Raw genomic sequence first — 22512 nt, 5'->3', positions numbered from 1 at the left:
GCATATCATCCATACAGATTATTTTACCACATCAATACATCCAGGTTTTCAAGTGAAGACCAGTTGACAGAATGCAGAACATAGTGTTACGTTACAGGGAAAGTTCAGTGAATGCAGACAACATAGGTTAAGGCCATGATGAGGTAGATTGCGAGTTCAAGAATCAAAGTTCAAAAGTTCAAAGTAAATTTATTAATCAAGCACATACCTCACCATATACAACCCTGAAATTAATGTTCTTGTGGGCATACAACATCCATAATAGAATCAATAAAAAACCGCACCAACAGGGTGGATAACCAGTTGCAAAAGACAACAAACTGTGCAAATACAAAAATAAAAATAATTAATAGTAATAAATAAATAAATAATAAATTAATATCGAGGACACGGGACGATAATACAATAAGAGTCCATTCAACATTCTTATAACAGCGGGATAGATTTGTCGTTGAGCCCGGTGGTACGTCCTTTTAGGCTTTTGTTTGATCTGCTTTGCGGGAGGAAGGTAGGGGTGGGGCCGGGGGAAGAGTGAGTGTCCAAGTTGGGCGGTATATTTGATCTTGCTGACTACTTTACTGAGCCAGTGAGAAGTGTGGACAGAGTTCTTGGAGGGAAGGCTGGTTTTCACGATGTGCCAGGTTGTACAGTTTCTCGCGGTCACAGGCACAGTAGTCGCCATACTATATGAATAGGATTCTTTCTATGGTTCCTCTGCAAAAACTGCTAAGGGTGAGTTTCTTTAGTACAGCCCGTCCCTAACCTTGCTATCAGAGTCTGCTGGGAACACGCCACGGGGCGGGGAAAGCAGATCCGCGAATTGAATGAATGAATGAATCAATGAATGAATGAAAGACCACCTCGAAAGGAATTCCCGCTCGTTTCGCGACCTTGCGCGAGAGCACCCACAATGCCGCGCGGTTTACGCGGTGACGTCACAGCCGTTCGTCGGGGTGTTGACTCGAAACAAAAACAGAAAAAAAACAAACAGGGAAGAGCCGCGTCCATCTGTGGCCGGCGCTGCCGCGGGTCCATGTCCAGCCGCGTCGGCTCAGGTGAGTGTCCTGTCCCCGTGGGGCGTGGGGTGGTGAGGGTTTATCCGAGCTCGACCCCAGGGACAGGGGTCCGCCGAGCCGGGCGTCGGGCCTGGGCTTCGGCAGCGCCGCTCAGAAGGTGGACCTGAGATCCGACAGCTCAGCCTGCGGACTTGGCTGTGTTGTGGGTACAGAGCCGTCCGCGGCAATCGGGTCCTACATCGGGCGTTCTGAGGAAATGGAGACATTAAGTGTCAGAACCCTCCTGACTTGGGAAGGACAAGTAATCGCTTTAGTCCCACAGGCAGGAATGACTCAGCCTCTCAGCGGATACTCTACCTATTTCCAACAACAGTCAAAGTTTGTCACCTTGAATGAATGCGGTTTAATGATGCGGTTGTAGTCTGGTGTTTAGCAGAAACGAATTTCTCGTAAACAGCTATTTTGTGGCGGTGTTGCTTATGCAAGTATAGATTAAGGCTTGGAATAAATTAAGCATTAACATTTCGATTTATTTTTGCCTCATTAATATAACAGTCTGTTAATGAGTTGCTCTGTTTCACTTGTTACAGTGTAGATTTTATAGGTTTACTTACGTGGTAATTTTCAGCTTTAAAGTATATTTGAATGGTGTTCATGTGAAATATGATATAGAAGGCAAACAAGTAACTGGATGTTGTTATATGTCTGTGGGTCTGGGTTAGAAGTTGCATTCGCCTGAGCTATCTTTTTGGTAATTTTATTTTGGTTATCAAGAGAAGGCTGTCCTTTATAACTTGAAGTGTCAGTAATTTGTGTGATATCTCAAATTTTGGGGATAAACATAAAAATTTAATGATCATTTGCAAGATCAAAAGAAAAGGAACTTTTGGTTATCAAGTGTGTTTCCAGCCCCATACTCTTGAAAGTTGGTGAAATTCACCTAGACACTTCCTACAAAGTTTGGTGCTATGTTAAAAGTTGGTAACACAAAGAATAGAAAACACTGCTACAAAAGTTCAGTCTAGAGAAAAAGAATGCATAACAAAATCCTCAAACTCTTGCGCATTCAGCATTATTCCATGTGACAATGCAATATATGAAAATCTACTTTCATTGTTTGCCACTGTGCCACTAAAAAGGAGCATTTCAGCTCCCTCTTGCAGACAGGAAGCTGCCAACACATTGCATAACCTTGTTACTCTGTGGCGGCTGGGGGGGGGGGGGGTGGGGGTGTGGAAGAACAAGAGTGGTCCAATAATAATCAGACATTTCATACAGTATACTCACTTTTTAAAAAATTGTTTCCTTGACATCCCCAATCTAAAGACTGGTTTTGTTATTGTACAAGCATGCTATTAAGCCTTTCATATTTCATTACTCTTGCACATCAAATTTAACAATTTACTGGAATAGAATTTGACTTTAATATGAGCAGTGATGCTTAAGGAATGCAGATAATTTGAACCAATATGCAAACTTTTGTAATAGTATTTACAGTGCAAATTGAAAAAAATCATTCACTTGACATGGTACTTTGTAGCAGTACCTGAAACTCTGCATTTATTATGCTTAATATAGTATAAATGGCTCTAATGTTTAAATGTGTCACAATGTTAGTTAAGCATCCATTTAAAACTTCTAACTGTGAATAGACCTATTTGACTTTTTGAAGTTTTGCTCAGGTGCTATTTGCAGGTTATTACTTAAAAGTCAAGTTCACAGACTTTGAGTAGCTCAATGAACATGAGTGGATGAATGACTAAAAGATGAGGGGGGAAGAATAAACTAGTTTTATTCATTTTGCAAAGTGTCAGTGAGATGCAACAGGAATAGTTACTAAGTTCTTGTCTGTAGGGGAATTGTGTTTAGCCAAGCATTTAAAAATAAATGATTTCAACAAAATGCTTGTGCATTTAAATGTTATATAGCATGTTGTATTTATTTTTATGATTAGAACTGGCATAGCTACTTGAGTAAGGAAATGAAGCAGCTGTTTACTTCAAAAGCCTTTGAGAGGCCTGGTACTTGGCTCAGTGCATGTCTTGTGAAAAGGTTGGATGACGATAAAAGGAGATAAGTGATCTCTTTTTGACATACCTGTCTGTTATGAATACAGGAAAAATCTTTTTTCCATCTTGCTTAGAACATGCAATTTTTGAAGATTAAGTTGTTATTTAATTTTCATCTAATATCTATCCTATCCTACAAATGAACTGAAGCTTTGCAAGTGGGCACAAACTGAAAGGGAGAGTGGTTAAGCAAGTGGGTGAAAAATTGGCTGATGGAGTACAATATGGGAAACTGGTGTTCATTTGTTTAGTAGGAAGAATGTAAAAATGCACATTTGAGTACCCAATGCAAAGATACCACGTAATATGGTGAAAGTAACTTTAACTCTTTATCAGCAAGCTACTCGAGAGAACCCTCCTTAAGCACTCTCTCTCGGAGGCTGCTTTGAGGGTCTCTGTCTCCAGAAGCAAATACAGTTCTTTTTATATCTTGCCGTCGCATACACAGATACATGTGGGTTCACCCCCCCTTAGTTTCTCTATAGATGAGTGTTGTTAACTTTATCAGTCATAAATTATTCGTATAACAGTTTTATTTGCTACTATGTCTGGATGCTGATAGGCACAGGCTTACCATCCAAAGCCTGCTGGCCTTGGAAATAGTCAGTCCTTTTTTATGCTTATCTTGCAGGTGCCATAAGGAATACAAGGCTCAATAAATTTCTCACAGCAATTAATCAGATAATAATGCAAGTTACCCTAAACAAAACTAAAGTTAAGCACAGATCACATACCAAGGATGCTGTCACCCGCTCAGCTTATTTTATGGGAAAGCATTTGTGAGTCTTTACTTTTTTTTCTCAAGCTCAGCTTATCTCATGAGAAAGCGTTTGTGCATTTATACTCTTTTCCTCAAGCTCATAGCTGTTATGACCTTTAAAAGAAAATAGCCAGGGTCACAAGTGGTCTACGAGTTGCTAACTTAATATTACAATTTGTTTAGTAGGAAGAATGTAAAAATGCACATTTGAGTGGTTTAAAGAGCAATTTAGTTATGTTGATTCATAAAATGCATTAAGTAAACATTCAGTACAGCAAACAAGAAAGGAAAGTTGAAAGTAAATTTATTATCAAGTATATATGTCACCCTGAGATTAATTTCATGTGGGTTTTCACAGTAGTTACAACAAAAAACTGTAAAATCATTGAAAAACAAACATGCAAACAAAGATGGACAAACAACCAATATGCAAAGAAAAGACAAACTGAAATTCCAGAAGAATTACAATAATAAATAAGAAACAAAATTGAGAAAGAGTTGAAGAGTCCTTGAAAGTGAATCCCTTGGTTGTGAAATAGTTTAGTGTTGAGGTGAGTGAAGTTATCCACGCTGGATCAGGAGCCAGATGGTATAGTGGGAGGAAGATATTATAGTTATCTTTACTGTAAAACCGAAATGCAGGAATCAGGAAGATTTCCTCTGAACACAAGACAATTTTGTTTTCCATACCAATGGAACATTAGGCTGGTTATCTCAAACTATTTACCCTATGAGATTAAGAAATAGTGGCCTGTGCTTAGTGGTGTTTTAAAGAATAATGGATGATCTCATTGGGTTGGATACTGTCAGATTATTTTGTTAGGGTAGGAAGTTTAGAACTAGAAAGCCCGATTCTTTTCCTGGGCCCAATGTGGAAAAATTTCCTCACGCAGATTCTCTTCCGCTTCAGTCATTGGTTGCTGCGTGTAATTAAGGGTGAAGTTAATAGACCTTGCATCACTTGGAGAATAAAAGTTTGTAGGTGTTTGGAAAGAAAATGTTGAGGCATAATCTACTGCTCTTGCAATGCATTGCATAGAAAGCAAAGCAGGGAGTTGAACATCTTTTCAAAGGTCACCTGAGCAGAAACTTTCTTAGGGGTTTTTAATGAAAAACTTTGTGGAACTACAGTAAGTTAAGTAAAACCTGCATTAGATTCAATATAGAATTGTCTCAGACCTGAATATACTGCTATTATTGATTATTCTTACAATTAGCATTAAACAAGGTAACACACAAAACAACATTTTATAGCTTTGTCATGGACAAAGTGAGCTTCTGGCACTACAATAGCGTAATAGTGATGAAGGATAAACAATACCTGCTTCAAGGTACACCTACTAAATGTTTACCATCATTGAGAAAGCTTGACACTCAGATATTGCTGTTTCAACAGCAAATAAAGAGTGGATGGAGATGGATGAGTTTCAACTGTGTGCTTCAAGTCAAAATCTGAATTGGTCCACGCAGGAAATGATGAATAGCTTATGAATGAAGTGATGTACAAAATGAACTGTGCCTCTAGATTCTGAACTCTCCCTGCCTGACATCCAAGATGTCAAATTTAACCATTTCATTACATCTTTGCCAAAATGTAAGTGTCAAAGATTTGTCTTGAAACTGCACCGTCTTTAACCATTCTCACTTTGAAAATATTGTTCTTGATGACATACTGATGAGCAGACTGGTGCCATGGTGCTCACCAGATTGATGATCGGGTGAGGTGCCTCTGAAGTGAGTTGTGCCTTTTTGATACATCCTCCAACTTGATTTAGCTCCTATAAAGGTATAAAGATAATTAAGGTAATATTGGATTGGGAGAGGTTCCTGCTTTGTGATGTGCGGCACATCCTCTGCATACACCTGTCTTTGAACACCAAGGACTCCTTCCTTTGCCTAATTCAGTTACTCTGTGCTGAGAGGTTGCTTACAAATGTGCCAACCACTGCAGAGGCTGTCTTTGGCTACCCTCATAGGATCTGAAATGATGCGTTCTTCGGGCCATTAGCCTTAAATGCATTCACAGTGGGCTGATGAGCACCATCAAGTCAGACTTCACCCACGTCTGGTCATTAGGCATAAGGTGCATTGTGCCGACCTTTGCACTGTTCATGTAACTTGTGTGTCCAGATGGTGTGTCTGCTCAGCAATGGGAGAATCTCAGCATTAAAGTCAAGTAGGGGGATCTTGTCAGCAATGTCCTTGAGATGTGAATGGCCGTGTGCCACTTCAGAAGTTGTGATTTCATCCCTGCTGTGAATATGGTCACAGTCAACGAGAGTTGGCAGGGGTAAGCAATCTCCCCTCCTATTGACTCCATGACAAATCCACCGGCTCTGCTTCTGGTAACTTCTGATGTCTGGGGAAGTAACTGCATCTAATGGATGCTCAGCTGGCTCCCCACTCTGCTCTTCTGTGAGTGAACTGGAATCAGTCGCCCAAGATGTCAGCCCTGAATTTTCAGCTGTGTCTGGGTCTATTTCTACTGAAGTGTCAATAGGTTCTCGATGATGGTTCTCAGCCTGAAATGCTGACTGTTTACTCTTTTTCCATAGATGCTGTCTGGCTGATGAGTTCCTCCAGTATTTTGTGTGTGTTATGTGTCCTTGGCAGAGTTTGTTGGAGACCACTAGTGCTTGCTGCACTGTGTGTCCATCTGTGTTCTGCAATATATTGCTACTGTTTCTCCAGTTCCCCTTGCTTCTCTCCGCATTCTCAACCACTTTATGGATGACTGCCTTGTCCACATTTGGACTGACTCTGGCCAGTCTCAGCATCTCACTCAAACTGTGATTTATCACCACAGCCTGGTACAGCGAGTGAGGACCATGCGAGTGAGGTTCTTTTGAAAGGTGAGCCACTGATGCACTTGGTGCACTGTACAGCCCTAGTCTGCTCTTTTCAGGTGGTGAACCTGCATATTTTTCCAAGTTTGGTGACTTTGGGCACTTCTCAATTTGTACCTTAAATGGGCGTCCATCTTTGGGTTTGAATCTGAAGCAGAGTACTGGGGAAAAATCTGGCATGAATCATGACAAGAATCTGGGTCCTGTCTTTGCTGCTTTGAATTCATTTTCTGTTGAGCGACCATGTCATATTAGGGGGTTTGCACCAATGGTTGGTTCTTCAGTCACTCCTAGAGTGTCTAAGTTGGCTGCTGCATCATACACCTTTACCTCTGTTAAGGCAGTGTCAGCTTCATGGTCCTTCTTGAGTACAGTCAGTGTAGCTTCTACATGAACTTTCTCCATTTCTGTGCTTGCTTTCTCCATGTTTACACAAGCTTTCAATTAGTGTATCAGCTTTGCGCCTGGTATACACTGCTCTCATTCATGTTGCTTCAGCTCTGGCGCGGGCTTGTGCTGCAGTGTGATTTTGCTTGAGCGTCATGAGGATGCAATTGATGTGCCACATTTTGACCTGACTACCAGGGCTCGGCCATCGATGTTGCTGAGGCATTCCAACACATCTCCAATCTGTGGTGATGCCTTCGAAGATGAGTTATCTTTTCACTCTACTGCCCTTGCTGTGTGTTGTGTATAAAGCTAGGCAGGGAATTAACATCGTCTCAAATCACATGAGCTGGAAGTTTTCTTTGGAGTTTTTCATGAGGAAACTTTTGTGATCCTGCAGGAAGTCAAGTAAAACATGTATTAGATTCAATACGGATTTGTCCCATGCCTGAATACACTACTATCAATTATTCTTCAAAGAACATCTACTAATGTTTAGTAATATGAAGAAAGCAAGAAAGCTTAAGACTCATATTATTGTTTCAAGGCAAATAAAGTGTGGATGGAGATGGATGTTTTTCTACCATGAGTGCTTCAAGTTGAAATCCAAATTAACACATGCAGGAAACAAAGAAACAGTTTACAGACAGGAAGTGATGTTTGTACTAAATTAATTGCATAAAAAAAAATGAACAGCCCCTCTAGAGTCAGAACCCACAGGATTAGCCTTAATTTAAATTTTAGTGAACAGCAGAAAAGGCAGGAGTATATCTTTTGTAGTCTTGTCAATGTTTAATTCTATTCTATTTAATAGAACCTAGGATATATTTACAAGGTTGTTTAATTATTTCTTGTTCCTTGTTAGTAATGTACTTTGGTTCTAAGCTTAAGATCTGTAGATAAAAATGAGTGACTTCTAGAATAAGGCTAATCATTTATAATAGATACCAAATGCCTAAAATTAACTGCAGTAAGGTGATTATTTTAGTTACATTTTATACATCAATAATGATGTAGTGTTGTTTTATGGAATTGTGAAAATCATAATCATCTTACTGAAATATAGGTAGTTACCAGAGAAAAGAAATGGTTCTGAACAAAATTGCAGTGGAAAAGTAAATGTGGCTTGTTGCTGTGAACTTTAATCTGTTGAATAATATTCAACAGATTTTATTAGAGATAATATTCTGGAATGTTTTCTGTTTTCCTTGGGTAAGTAGATTGTGCAAGATCTTTGTTCCAAAGGTTTCACTTGAGAGAATGAGATGATGATACAGGCAAATTATTTTTTTTTGTGGCATGAAAAAATACTTTTGAATTTGAGATAAAATGTGTGTAATTAGAGAAAACAGAAAATGCAAAAAACAGCAGAATCTATGGGAAGCGAAGTTGTGAATGTTTCAATTAAAAGCATGCTAGAACTGGAAAATAAAACAGTTTGTTACAAAGGAAAATGACATGGTAATCTTCAACCCTACATAGGAAGCACAAGATTGTTCTTGTGGATAAAAATGTCCTCCAAATCTGTTGTTTCTCCAATGTGATGAAGACCACATGATAAATACTGAATACGGTACTATGGCACTTGGAATTTACAGTGTAGATCTGTGCAAACACAATGGAGATTTGGTAGAAAAACCTTTCTGAAACTCGTACCGTTAGACATAGGAGCAGAATTAGGCTGTTTGTCTCATCGAGTTTGCTTCGCTGTTTGATCATATCTGACTTATTATCCCTCAACCCCATTATCTTGCCTTCTCCCTATAATCTTTGAAGCCTTTACTGCTTAAGAATCTGTATCAACCTCCACTTTAACTATATCCAATGATTCGGTCTCCACAGCCACCTGTGGCAATGAATTCCACAACACAAATTCACCACCCTCATCTAAGGAAATTCCTCCTCCTTTGTTCTAAATGCATCCCTCTATTTTGATGTTGTGTGGCGACTCATTTCCTGGCACATCCGAACTGGCTCACAATTAGCCTACGGGGGTTTGCGAGCACAGAGCTTTGGAGCCTCTGCGCCATGGGGGGCAGGTTGAGGGAAGCTTAAAAGTGAGGCTGAGGATTTCGAATAAAGTTTTTCCTTCGACTGCAGTTACCGACTCCGTGTCGTAATTTTAGCGCTGCTTGTAGCACACAATTGGTGACCCCGACGGTCCAAACGATTTTTGGACCAGAAATGACCGACGCTGCCTCTGTTCATGCGGTTTCGTTGAAACTGCCGGGTTTCTGGACACAGCGACTGAACCTATGGTTCCAGCAAGCCGAAGCCCAATTCCACGTTCGCCAGATCACCTCAGAAGACACCCGCTACTACTACGTGGTGAGCTCCCTCGACCAGGACACAGCGGCCCAGGTCGCGGAGTTCATACAGTCGCCCCCAGCAGACGGCAAGTACATGGAATTCAAAGCCCTGCTCCTCAGGACTTTCGGACTCACATGGCGCGAGCGGGCTGCCCGTTTACTGCACCTGGATGGCTTGGGCAACAGACCTCCTTCGGCTTTAATGAATGAGATGTTGTCTCTGGCCGATGGACACACATCCTGCCTCATGTTTGAGCAGGCATTCCTGGAGCAGCTGCCCGAGGACATACGCCTGTTGCTGTCCGACGCGGATTTCAGTGACCCACGGAAGGTGGCAGCCCGGGCGGACTTGCTGTGGAACGCCAAAAAGGTTAGCGGGGCGTCCATCGCACGGATCTCCCAGCCACGCTCCCAGCAGCAAACCAGTCTAGGCCCGGCCGCAGAGCCCGCCAACCCCCGGCCCAATGAACACTGGTGTTTCTACCACCAGCGGTGGGCCGCAGAAGCCCGCCGTTGTCGCCCGCCCTGCAAGTTCCCGGGAAACGCCAGGGCCAGCCGCCGCTGATGGCTACGGCGGCTGGCCATTGGGATAGCCTCCTGTATGTGTGGGATAGAAGGTCAGGACACCGGTTTTTGGTTGATACTGGTGCCGAGATCAGCGTTTTACCACCGACGAGTCACGACACCCGCAGCAGGGCACTGGGTCCCCCCCTGAGGGCCGTGAACGGCAGCACAGTAAGGACCTATGGCACCCGTCAGGTGCAGCTACAGTTTGGCTCCAGCCAGTTCACGTGGGACTTTACACTGGCCGCCGTAGCCCAACCGCTTCAGGGTGCGGATTTTTTGCGGGCTCACAGCCTGCTGGTCGACCTGCCCAGGAACAGACTGGTACACGCCGAGACCTTTCAGACATTCTCCGTAGGTGCAGCCCAGTTATCAGCCCCTCACCTCTGCTCCATCACGCTGTCCGACAACGACTTCACCAGGGTCCTGGTGGATTTCCCATCGGCCATGCCCTGACACGGTGTACAGCACCACATCCCGACCCAGGGACCACCCCTCCACGCCTGCGCTTGGCGGCTTCCCCCGGACAAGCTCCGACTGGCGAAGGAGGAGTTCCAGAGGATGGAGGAATTGGGGATCATCCGGCGGTCCGACAGCCCATGGGCCTCCCCCCTGCACATGGTGCCCAAAGCGATGGGAGGCTGGAGACCGTGCGGCGACTTTCGCAGGCTGAACGAGGCTACCACACCGGACCGCTACCCTGTGCCGCACATTCAGGACTTTGCAGCAAACCTGCACGGCGCACGGATCTTCACCAAGGTAGACCTCGTCCGAGGGTACCATCAAATCCCGATGCATCCTGACGACGTCCCCAAAATGGCTCTCATCACCCCGTTTGGCCTTTTCGAGTTCCTCCGCATGCCGTTCGGCCTGAAGAATGCCGCACAGACATTCCAGCGGTTAATGAACGCGGTGGGACGGGACCTGGACTTCGCGTTCATCTATTTGGACGACATCCTCATAGCCAGCAGCAGTCGTCAGGAGCATCTGTCCCACCTCCGTCAACTCTGCGCCCGACTGAGTGAGTACAGTCTTACAATCAACCCCGCCAAATGCCAGTTTGGACTCGATACCATTGACTTCCTGGGCCACAGGATTACTAAAGACGGGGCAACCCCTCTGCCCGCTAAGGTAGATGCAGTCCGCCACTTCCCCCGACCCACCACGATCAAAGGCCTTCAGGAATTCGTAGGTATGGTCAATTTCTACCACCGCTTCCTCCCTTCAGCTGCCCGGATCACGCACCCCCTGTTCGCCCTGCTGTCGGGTCCGAGCAAGGACATTACCTGGGACGAGGAGTCCTCCGCCGCTTTCGTTCAAACGAAGGAAGCTTTGGCGAATGCCGCAATGCTAGTACATCCCAGAATGGACGACCCTACCGCCCTCACAGTGGACGCATCTAACATGGCAGTCGGTGGGGTGCTGGAGCAACTCATCGCAGGTCGCTGGCAACCCCTGGTGTTTTTCAGCAAACACCTGCGGCCACCCGAGCTCAAGTACAGTGCTTTCGACCGGGAACTGTTGGCGCTGTACCTGGCAATCCGGCATTTCAGGTAATTCCTAGAAGGTCGGCCCTTCACCGCGTTCACGGACCACAAACCGCTTACCTTTGTGTTTACGAAAGCGTCCGACCCCTGGTCGTCCCGCCATCAACGCCACCTGTCCTACATCTCTGAATACACGACAGATGTCCGGCACGTCTCGGGTAAGGACAATGTCGTGGCGGATGCACTCTCTTGCCCTACCGTTCATGTCCTTTCCCAAGGGGTAGACTTTGAGGCACTGGCAGAGGCACAGCAGGCAGATGAGGAGATTCCGAGTTACAGAACCGTAGTCTCCGGTTTGCAGCTCCAGGACCTCCCCGTGGGCCCGGGTGAGAGGACCCTACTCTGTGACGTTGCCACCGGCCAGCCCCGTCCCGTCGTCCCGACAGCCTGGCGGCGCCGCGTTTTCGACTCCATTCATAACTTGGCGCATCCCTCCATCCGGACAACTGTTCGGATGGTTTCCAGCAGGTTCGTTTGGCACGGACTCCGCAAACAGGTCAGTGAATGGGTCAAAACGTGCATGCACTGCCAGACGGCCAAGGTGCAGCGGCACACCAAAGCCCCACCGCAGCAGTTCCGTCCCGCCCACCGGCGTTTCGACCACATTCATGTGGATATTGTGTGCCCCCTGCCAGTGTCGCGCGGAGCGCGGCACCTCCTGACTATCGTGGACTGGTTCACAAGATGGCCAGAGGCGGTCCCGCTCACCGACACCACCTCCGAATCTTGCGCCCGAGCCCTGATCACCACCTGGATATCTCGCTTTTGTGTACCGGCCCACATTGCCTCTGACAGAGGCGCCCATTTCACCTCCAGCCTGTGGTCAGCTATGGCCAGCCTTTTGGGGACTCAGCTGCACCACACAACTGCTTACCACCCACAGTCGAACGGGCTAGTGGAGCGTTTCCACCGTCACCTGAGGTCGGCCCTCATGGGCTGCCTGCGAGGAGCCAACTGGGCGGACGAGCTTCCCTGGGTCTTACTCGGCATCTGCACAGCACCCAAGGGCGACCTGAACGCCTCGTCGGCCGAGTTGGTATACGGCGCGCCCCTGGTCGTCCCCGGGGAGTTCTCTTGCCCCCGTGGGGCTGGCAGGGAAGATCCCGCAGCAGTCCTGGGCAGACTATGTGAGAAGCTCGGTATCCTGGCCCCCATACCCACTTCACAGCACGGGCGGAACCCGACCTGCATACCAAAAGACCTGCAGAAATGTAAGTTTGTGTTTGTACGAAGGGGCGGGCATCAGCCACCGCTGCAGCGGCCATACGAGGGGCCTTTTATGGTGCTCCGGAACAACGGGTCCACGTTCGTGCTGGACGTTGGGGGGAAAGAGGAGGTTTTCACGGTGGACCGCCTCAAACCGGCCCATGTGGACCTGGCGCAACCGGCCAAGTTTCCGGCACCTCGGCGCAGAGGCCGACCTCCCAAGCAGGTTCCGGCCCAGACTGTGGACATTGGGGGGGTGTATCGCCAGTTCTGGGGGTGGGGGTTATGTGGCGACCCATTTCCTTGCACATCCGAACCGGCTCACAATTAGATAGCCTATGGGGGTTTGCGAGCACAGAGCTTTGGAGCCTCTGCGCCACGGGGGGCAGGTGAGGGAGGCTTAAAAGTGAGGCTGAGGATTTCGAATAAAGTTTTTCCTTCGACTGCAGTTACCGACTCCGTGTCGTAATTTTAGCGCTGCATGTAGCACACCGCTACAGTTGTGCCCTTTAGTCCTAGACAACCCATTTCCTCCACATCCACTCTATGCAGGCCTTTCAATATTGAATAGGTTTTAGTTTGTTTTCCCCCTTATTCTTCGAAATTGTAGCAAGTTTGGGCTCAGAGCCACAGTACATTGTATGGTACTCATACAGAACACTAACCCAGTCATTCTCATGCACCTGTGATGGACCTGCTCAAATGTCAGCACATTAGTTCTTAAGTAACTTCCTGCTCTGTTCTTGCTGCGGAAATTTTCAATAGAAGGTCTATTTGTTAATATAGCCGTACCTTCTAACTTCAAAAATCAATTACATTTTGGAAGTTCATTGAAGGCTTGTACTTATCAATAATTCCAATATTAACTAAACTCACTGTGTTTGATACTCACTGATATGGTGTACAATAGATATGAAGTGCAAATGAATTATCACTCACTGATGTATCCTCCTTTAGTTTCTGCAACTTGCAATGCCTTTTCACCACTTGAAATGTCTTCCTCTTCCTTCACTTTTTAGCATTCCAAAAGGCCCAATCCTTTCACATCTCCATAATCTGCTCTTTCATCTTCCCCATTTCATGGTGGTTCATTTTTTCCTCAAAATGTAGCCGAGCCATTTTCCATCAACCAAACACACTTTGTATGTTTAATAAGAATTCAAGCAACATTGAATTATTATGTATATTGAATTTGAGTAGGATGTAATAGTTTTTTGAATATTCATCTGATCAGAATGTTGATTGAAATAAATGTAACTCTTTATGGATATAGTTCTTCTTCATAACAATTCTCCTCATGATTCAAGATTGTTTAATGTCATTTCCTGTACACAAGTGTAAGGGAGAACAAAATAATTGTTACTCTGGATTGTGTGTAGTACAAAAAAATAGAAGATAAAGAACACTAATAATAGTAACAAAACCACAATAAATACATGTCAGAGTCTATACACGTAGATTTGATTATACGTCCATAAGGTGATGCTTGGGCTCAGGTGTGTCTGTACATAAAGTGACTGACAGGAAATAATCAAGTAGTGTTGGTTGGGAGTGTGGAGGGGTGGGTGAGTGTGTTAATCTGCCTGGGGAAAGTAACTGCTTTTGAGTCTGGTGATCCTGGTGTAGATGAGGCATAGCTTCCTCCCTAATGGGAGTGGGACACACGATGCAAGGGCAGTGTGTGTGGGATCCTTCATCATGTTACTGGCCCTTTTCTGGCACCTTTCTGTTTACATGACCTTGGTGGTGCAGGCTGGTGCTGGTGAAGCATTGGGAAGTTTTGACTTATTGTAGAATGTTCCTGTCAGTTGCAGTGCAGTTACTCTACCAAGCGATGATGTAGCTTGTTAGGATGCTTTCAACTGTGCATCTGTAAAATGACAGGAGTATAGATGTGCAAAGTCCAGCTTTCATCAGTTTTTTCAAAGAAGAGGCATTAGTTAGCTTTCCTGACTGTAGGATGCATTCTAGGACCATGAGATGTACACTCCTTGGAGTTTGAAACTGCTTGCAGTTTCTACTGCTGTATGTCCCAATATAAAGGAGAGTGTGAGTGGTGCAAATTCTCCTGAAGTCAATGACCATCTATGTATATTTTGTTGACATTAAGAAAGAAGTTATTTGCCTGGCACCAGGCCTCGAGCTGTTCTACCTCCTCCCTGTCGGCTGTCTCGTTGGTGTTGAGCCCACCACTGTCATGCCCTTGGCGAACTTGACAATGGGATTATTTGGGTGTTTGGCTGAGCAGTCGTGTGTGAGCTGACTGTACAACAATGGGCTCAACACACAACTCTGGGGGACACCCATGGTGAGGATAATGGGTTGGAGGGAGCGATTGTGCATCCTGACTGAGGTCTGTTAATTGGGAAGCTCAAAACCCAGTTGCACCTAGTTTGAATTGACTTTATTACGTCCATCCTTCATATACATAAGGAGTAAAAATCTTCGTTACGTCTCCGTTCAAATGTGCAATTACAATAATTTATAATAAACATCATGTACAACAGGATAGTCAATATAACATAGAAATATAGTTGCATCAGCATGAATGAAGCAGTCTGATGACCTGGTGGAAGCTGTCCCGCAGCCTGTTGGTCCTGGCTTTAATGCTGCAGTACCATTTCATAGAAAATGTACAGCACAATACAGGCCCTCAGGCCCACAATGCTGTGCTGAACATGTACGTACTTTAGAAATTGCCTAGGATTACCCATAGCCCTCGATTTTTCTAAGCTCCATGGACCTATCCAGGAGCCTCTTAAAAGACCCTATTGTATCTGCCTCCAGTACAGTCACTGGCAGCCCATTCCATGCACTCAGCACTCTCTGCGTTATATAAAAAAAAGAAACTTGCTCCTGACATCCCTCTGTACCCACTTCCAGGTCCCTTAAAACTGTTCTCTCTTGTGGTAGCCATTTCAGCCCTGGGACTATAGCCTCTGACTATACACACAATCAATGCCTCTCATCATCTTATACACCTCTATCAGGTCTCATCCTCCATCGCTCCAAGGAGAAAGGGTCAAGTTCACTCAACCTATCGTCGTAAGGCATATTGTAAATCTCCGCTGTACCCTTTCTATAGTTTCCACATCCTTCCTGAGCAAAGAACTCCCAAGTAGGGTCTGACCAGGGTTCTGTATAGCTGTAACATAACCTCTTAATTCTTGAACTCAATCCCATGGTTGATAAAGGCCAATGCACAGTATGCCTTCTTAACCACATAGTCACCCTGTGCAGCAGCTTTGAGTGTCCTATGGACACGGACCCCAAGATCCCTCTGATCCTTCACACTACCAAGAGTCTTACCATTAATACTATATTCTGCCATCATATTTGGCCTACCAAAATGAACCACCTCATACTTATCTGGGTTGAACTCCATCTGCCACTTCTCAGCCCAGTTTTGTATCCTATTGATGTCGCGCTGTAAAGTCTGATAGCCCTCCACAATTTCTACAATACCCGTAACCTTTGTGTCATCAGCAAGTTTACTGACCCAGCTCTCCACTTCCTCATCTATGTCATTGATAAAAATTACGAAGAGTTTTCTGGGTGGTAGCAACTGGAACAGTTTGTGGTTGGGGTGACTCGGGTCTCCAATGAACCTTTGGGCCCTTTTTATGCACCTGTCTTAGTAAATGTCCTGAATAGTGGGAAGTTCACATCTACAGATGCTCTATGCTGTCTGCACCACTCTCTGCAGAGTCCTGTGATTGAGGGAGGTACAGTTCCCAAACCAGGCAATGATGCAGCCAGTCCGGATGCTCTCAATCGTGCCCCTATAGAAAGTTGTCAGAATCTGGTGGGGCCATACCAAACTTCTTCAATCGTTTGAGGTGAAAGAGGTGCTGTTGTCTTTTTCGCCACACAGTTGGTATATACAGACCATGTGAGATCCTCAGTGATGTTTATGCCAAGGAACTTTAAAGCTTTTCACCTCTCAACCCCTTATCTATCGATGTCAATAGGGGTAAGCTTGTCTCCATTCCTTCTGTTGAGGGAGAGGTTGTTTTCTTGACACCACTGTGTCAGGGTGATGACTTGCTCTCTGTAGGCTGCCTCATTATTATTTGAGAACAGGCCAATCAGTGTACTGTTGTCAGTAAATTTAATTAGCAGATTGGAGCTGAGGGTGATGGCCCAATCATAAGTATACAGAGAGTAAAGGAGGGGGCTTAGTACACAGTCCTGAGGGGCAGAAGTGAGGAAGCCCACTCTTTCCACCTGCCGGTGATCTGACAGAAAGTCCAGGATCTAGCTACACAAGGCAGGGTGAAGGCCAAGGTCTCTGAGTTTCATGTTGAGCTTGGAGGGAATTGTGGTGTTGAATGCTGAACTGTAGTCCAAGAACAGCATTCTCATATGAGCATCCCTCTTCTCCAGATGCTTGTACGGTGTGTAGAGCTGTGGCTATTGCATCATCTTGTCGATTGGTTGTGTCGGTAGTGAATTGTAAGGGGTCCAGTGTGGGTTGGCAGCAAGCTGCAGATGTAGTCTCTGACCAGCCTCTCAAAGCATTTGCTTATTGTTGAAACAACACACACAAAATGCTGGTGGAACACAGCAGGCCAGGCAGCATCTATAAGGAGAAGCACTGTCGGCGTTTCGGGCCGAGACCCTTCGTCAGGACTAACTGAAAGAAGAGATACTAAGAGATTTGAAAGTAGTGGGGGAGGGGGAAATGCGAAATGATAGGAGAAGACCAGAGGGGGTGGGATGAAGCTAAGAGCTGGAAAGGTGATTGGCGAAAATGATACAGAGCTGGAGAAGGGAAAGGATCATGGGACAGGAGGCCTCAGGAGAAAGAAGGGGGGGAAGCACCAGAGGGAGATGGAGAACAGGCAGAGTGATGGGCAGAAAGAGGGAGAAAAAAACTAAACATGTCAGGGATGGGGTAAGAAGGGGAGGAGGGGCATTAATGGAAATTAAAGTCAATGTTCATGCCATCAGGTTGGAGGCTACCCAGTTGGTATATAAGATGTTGTTCCTCTAACCTGAGTTTGGATTCATTTTGACAGTAGAGGAGGCCATGGATAGACATATCAGAATGGGAATGGGACATGGAATTAAAATGTGTAGCCACTGGGAGATCCTGCTTTCTCTGGCGGACCGAGCGTAGGTGTTCAGCGAAACAGTATCCCAGTCTGCGCCGGGTCTCACCAATATATAAAAGGCCGCACTGGACACAGTATACCACACCAGCCGACTCACAGGTGGTGAGGGAGGAAGTGTAAGAGCAGGTGTAGCATTTGTTCTGTTTACAAGGATAAGTGCCAGGATGGAGATCGGTGGGAAGGAATAGGGGGGATGAGTGGACAAAGGAGTCACATAGGGAGTGATCCCTGCGGAAAGCAGAAAGGGAGGGGGGGGGGAGGGAAAGATATGCTTGGTAGTGGGATCCTGTTGGAGGTGGCGGAAGTTACGGAGAATTATACGTTGGACTTGGAGGCTGGTGGGGTGGTAGGTAAGGAAAAGGGGAACCCTATCCTGTGGGGTGGTGGGAGGATGGGGTGAGGGCAGATGTGCGGGAAGTGGGAGAGATGTGTTTGAGAGCAGAGTTGATGGTGGAAGAAGGGAAGCCCCTTTGTTTAAAAAAGGAAGACATCTTCGTCCTGGAATGAAAAGCCTCATCCTGAGAGCAGATGCGGCGGAAAGGAAGGAATTGTGAGAAGGGGATAGCATTTTTGCAAGAGACAGGGTGGGAAGAGGAATAGTCCAGGTAGCTGTGAGAGTCTGTAGGCTTATAGTAGATATCAGTTGACAAGCCGTCTCCAGAGATGGAAACAGAAAGATCCAGAAAGGAGAGGGAGGTGTCAGAAATGGACCAGGTAAATTTGAGGGCAGGGTGAAGGTTGGAGGCAAAGTCAATGCAGTCACCCTGCCCTCAAATTTACCTAGTCCATTTCTGATACCTCCCTCCCCTTTCTTGATCTTTCTGCCTCAGCAGTGCTCAGGCAGGACAGGTTAGAGGGCTTGCCTACCGAGGCCATATGGATGGTGCTGAGAAACAGGAAAGGTATGACCATGTTGATGGGGTGGTATCATAGACCACCCAATAGTCAGCGAGAATTGAAGAAACAAATCTGCAGAGAGATAGATAGCAGGCAACTACTGGAAACATAAAGTCGTGATAGTAGGGGATTTTAATTTTCCACATATTGATTGGGACTCCCATACTGCTAAAGGTCTAGTTTGACATCGGTAGTAGGTAAATTATTGGCAGGAGTGCTAAGAGATAGGATCTACAAGTATTTAGATAGGGACTTATGAGGGAGAGTCAACATGGCTTTAACAAAGCTGTTAGTTTTTTGAGGAGGTTACAAGGAAAGTGGATGAAGGGAAGGCAGTGAATGTTGTCTACATGGACTTCAGTAAGGCCTTTGACAAGGTCCCGAGTGGGAGGTTAGTTAGGAAGATTCAGTCACTAGGTATACATGGTGAGGTAATAGATTGGATTAGACATTGGCTCAGTGGGAGAAGTCGGAGAGTGATAGTGGAGGATTGCTTCTCTGAGTGGAGGCCTGTGACTAGTGGGGTGCCACAGGGATCAGTGCTGGGTCCATTGTTATTTGTTTTATATATATCAGTGTTCTGGATGATAATGTAAATTGGATCAGCAAATTTGCTGATGATACAAAGATTGGCGGTGTAGTGGACAGTGAGGAAGGTTTTCAAAGCTTGCAGAGGGATCTGGACCAGCTGGAAGAATGGGCTGAAAAATGGCAGATGGAGTTTAATACAGACCAGTGTGAGGTATTGCACTTTGGAAGGAAAAACCAAGGTAGAACATACAAGGTAAATGGTAGGGCAATGAGGAGTGCAGTAGAACAGAAGGATCTGGGAATACAAATACAAAATTCCCTAAAAGTGGCGTCACAGGTAGATAGGGTAGTAAAGAGGGCTTTTGGTACATTGGCCTTTATAAATCAAAGTATTGAATATAAGAGTTGGAATGTTAACATTAGTGAGGCTGAATTTGGAGTATTTTATGCAGTTTTGGTCACCGAATTACAGGAAGGATATTAATAAGGTTGAAAGGGTGCAGAGAAGGTTTACAAGGGTGTTGCCGGGACTTGAGAAACTGAGTTACAGAGAAAGCTTGAATAAGTTAGGACTTTATTCCCTGGAGCATAGAAGAATGAGGGAAGATTTGATAGAGGTATATAAAATTATGATGGGTATAGATAGAGTGAATGCAAGCAGGCTTTTTCCACTGAGGCTAGGGGATGAAAAAAAAACTACATAGATTAAGGGTGAAGGGTTAAAGTTTAAAAGGAACATGGGGGGGGGGCTTCTTCACACAGAGAGTGGTGGGAGTGTGGAATGAGCTGCCAGATGAAGTGGTAAATGCAGGCTCACTTTTAACATTTAAAAAAACTTGGACAGGTACATGGATGAGACGTGCATGGAAGGATATGGGCAAGGTGCAGGTCAGTGGGACTAGGCAGAAAAATGGTTCGGCACAGCCAAGAAGGGCCAAAAGGCCTGTTTCTGTGCTGTAATGTTGTATGGTTCTATGGCCGCCTCTTGTTTCAGCTTCTACTTGTACTTTGGCATAAGTAAAATGGAGGAGTGATCTGATTTTCCAAATGGAGGGGGGGGGGGGGAGATGGACGAGCACTTTATAAGCATTGCGGAAGGGAAAGTAGCAGTGGTCGATTATGCTATCTCCCCATGTGCTCACTTGGATGTGTTGGCAAAACTTCGGAGAGACTTTAGTCAGTGACACTCCTAGGGCCTCCGGGTGTGCCGTTTCCAGGGTGCTGATGGTCTCATACAGTTCCTTGAGAGCCAGGTCAGTATCAGCCTGCGGCAGAATATACACAGCTGTGATAATAACAGCCGTGAACTCCCTAGGCAGCCGGTAAGGTCTACACAGCAGCACCAGGGAGCAAAAGGATTTGAGGGCATGCACATTCTGGGGGTCATACCATGAAGCATGCTCCACCTCCTTTACTCTTTCCAGGGAGATTTTTACACCTGTCCACCCAGAACAGGGAGAACCCAGAGGGCTTGATGGCGTGATTTGGTATCTCCTTCGTCAGCCAGGTCTCCATAAAGCACAAAACTGTGTGTTCCTTTGTTTCTCATTGATCGGAGATTCTGGCTCACAGTTCTGACAGCTTGTTGTCCAGGGACTGAATGTTAACGAGGGGTATGCTAGGGAGCAGAGGCTGATTAGTATGCTATCTCAACCTCACTAGGATGCTGGCTCTTCTCCCTCACCTTTGATGCCGATTCCGAGGTAGTGGTGGTGTAGTAGGTGTGTCTCCCATCGATCGTGCAAGCAGGGGATCCTAGTGTAGAAAAGTGTAGTGGGTAAATGCTGTCTTCCTGATGTTCAGAAGGGTCAATCTATCGTATCCGATGTGACTATCAGCTAATTGAACAAGAAATGCAAAGGAAATTGCAGAAATCAAAAGTATACTGTAAAGTTGGAATGGAGCTTGCAGCACTGCTGCCATACACAGCGCCATCTTAGAATCAGTTTGCTTCCAAATGAGATGCAGGATAAAACATTTGTGTTGCTAGACTGATTAGTTCTTGAAAGTAGCTACTGGTTGAAGCTGTCTAGTCCACAGCACCCTTGGAATCATGAGTGATGCTGGACCACTGAAGTTTCCTCCAACCAGCTTCCTTCACACAGGAGAACTGTTTTAAGTATAAATGCTTTTAGGAATTGACCATAACCCAAAGTTTCCTTAAGTTGGAAATGCTGAGACAACTATTCGCTGAGATTGTTGAAGTTGCATGATAGATTAGTTGACTACAGATCGTATTTTTACATCTTAGTTATGTCACAAAGTCAAGTTTATTGTTATATCCTCAAGTACTGAAGTTCTTTGAAGGTATAAAAAGCATAGTGGATAGAGGGGAACAGGTGGATGTTATTTACTTGGATTTCTAGAAGGCATTCAATAAGGTGCCAACTAAAAGTCTTGCCTGTAAGATAAGAATGCATAGAGTTGAGGGTGATGTTTTAGCATGGATAGAAGATTGGTTAACTAACAGAAAGCAGAGAGTTGGGATACATGGTTGTTGCTCTGGTTGGCTATCAGCGGTGGGTGGTGATCTGCAGGGGTTGGTGCTGGGCCCACAACTGTTCACGATATACATTAACAATTCTGAGGAGTGAATCAAGTGTAGTGTAGCTAAGTTTGCTGATGATACTAAATTGAGTGTAAAAGCAAATAGTGCTGAAGATACGGAGAGTCTGCAGAGAGATATAGATAGATTTAGTGAGTGGCAAGGGTTTGGCAGATGGAGTACAATGTTGGTAAATGCGAGGTCATTCATTTTGGAAGGAAAAATGGAAGATCAGATTATTTAAATGGTAAAAAATTTGCAGCATGCTGCTGTTCAGAGGGACTTGGGTATGCTTGTGCATGAATCACAGAAGGTTGGTTTGCAGGTGCAACAGGCTATCAGGAAGGCAAATGGGATGTTGGCCTTCATTGCCAGAGGAATTGAATTTAAGAGCAGGGAGGTTGTGCTGCAACTGTACAGGGTACTAGAGAGGTGGCACCTGGAGAACTGTGTCCAGTTTTTGTCTCCTTACTTGAGGAAAGATATACTGGCTTTGGAGGTAGTGCAGAGGAGGTTCACCAGGTTGATTTCAGAAATGAAGGGTTAGACTGTGAGGAGAGATTGAGTCGCCTGGCACTGTACTTGCTGGAATTCAGAAGAATAAGAGGGGATCTTACAGAAACATATAACATTATGAAAGGGATAGATAAGATGGAGGCAAGAAAGTTGTTTCCACTGGTAGGTGAGACTGGAACTTGAGAACATAGCTTCAAGATTC

At 45.2% G+C, this 22512-nt stretch overlaps 1 protein-coding gene across 3 annotated transcripts in view; it reads left to right on the top strand.

Annotated features, from left to right (window-relative positions):
- The first annotated feature begins 906 nt into the window (after positions 1-906).
- rb1cc1 (RB1-inducible coiled-coil 1) overlaps positions 907-22512 on the top strand; it is a 193915-nt gene continuing 172309 nt past the window's right edge. For all 3 annotated transcript variants that reach the window (XM_059980959.1, XM_059980953.1, XM_059980943.1), the window contains exon 1: positions 907-1055. The gene's annotated coding sequence lies outside the window, so the exon portion shown is untranslated. The remainder of the gene's footprint in view (positions 1056-22512) is intronic.

The sequence above is a fragment of the Hypanus sabinus genome, chromosome 1 (assembly GCF_030144855.1).
Source record: "Hypanus sabinus isolate sHypSab1 chromosome 1, sHypSab1.hap1, whole genome shotgun sequence".
NCBI classification, from domain to species: Eukaryota; Metazoa; Chordata; class Chondrichthyes; order Myliobatiformes; family Dasyatidae; genus Hypanus; species Hypanus sabinus.
The sequence above is the reverse complement of the archived record's forward strand: the minus strand, read 5'-3'. Positions and strand labels throughout refer to the sequence as shown.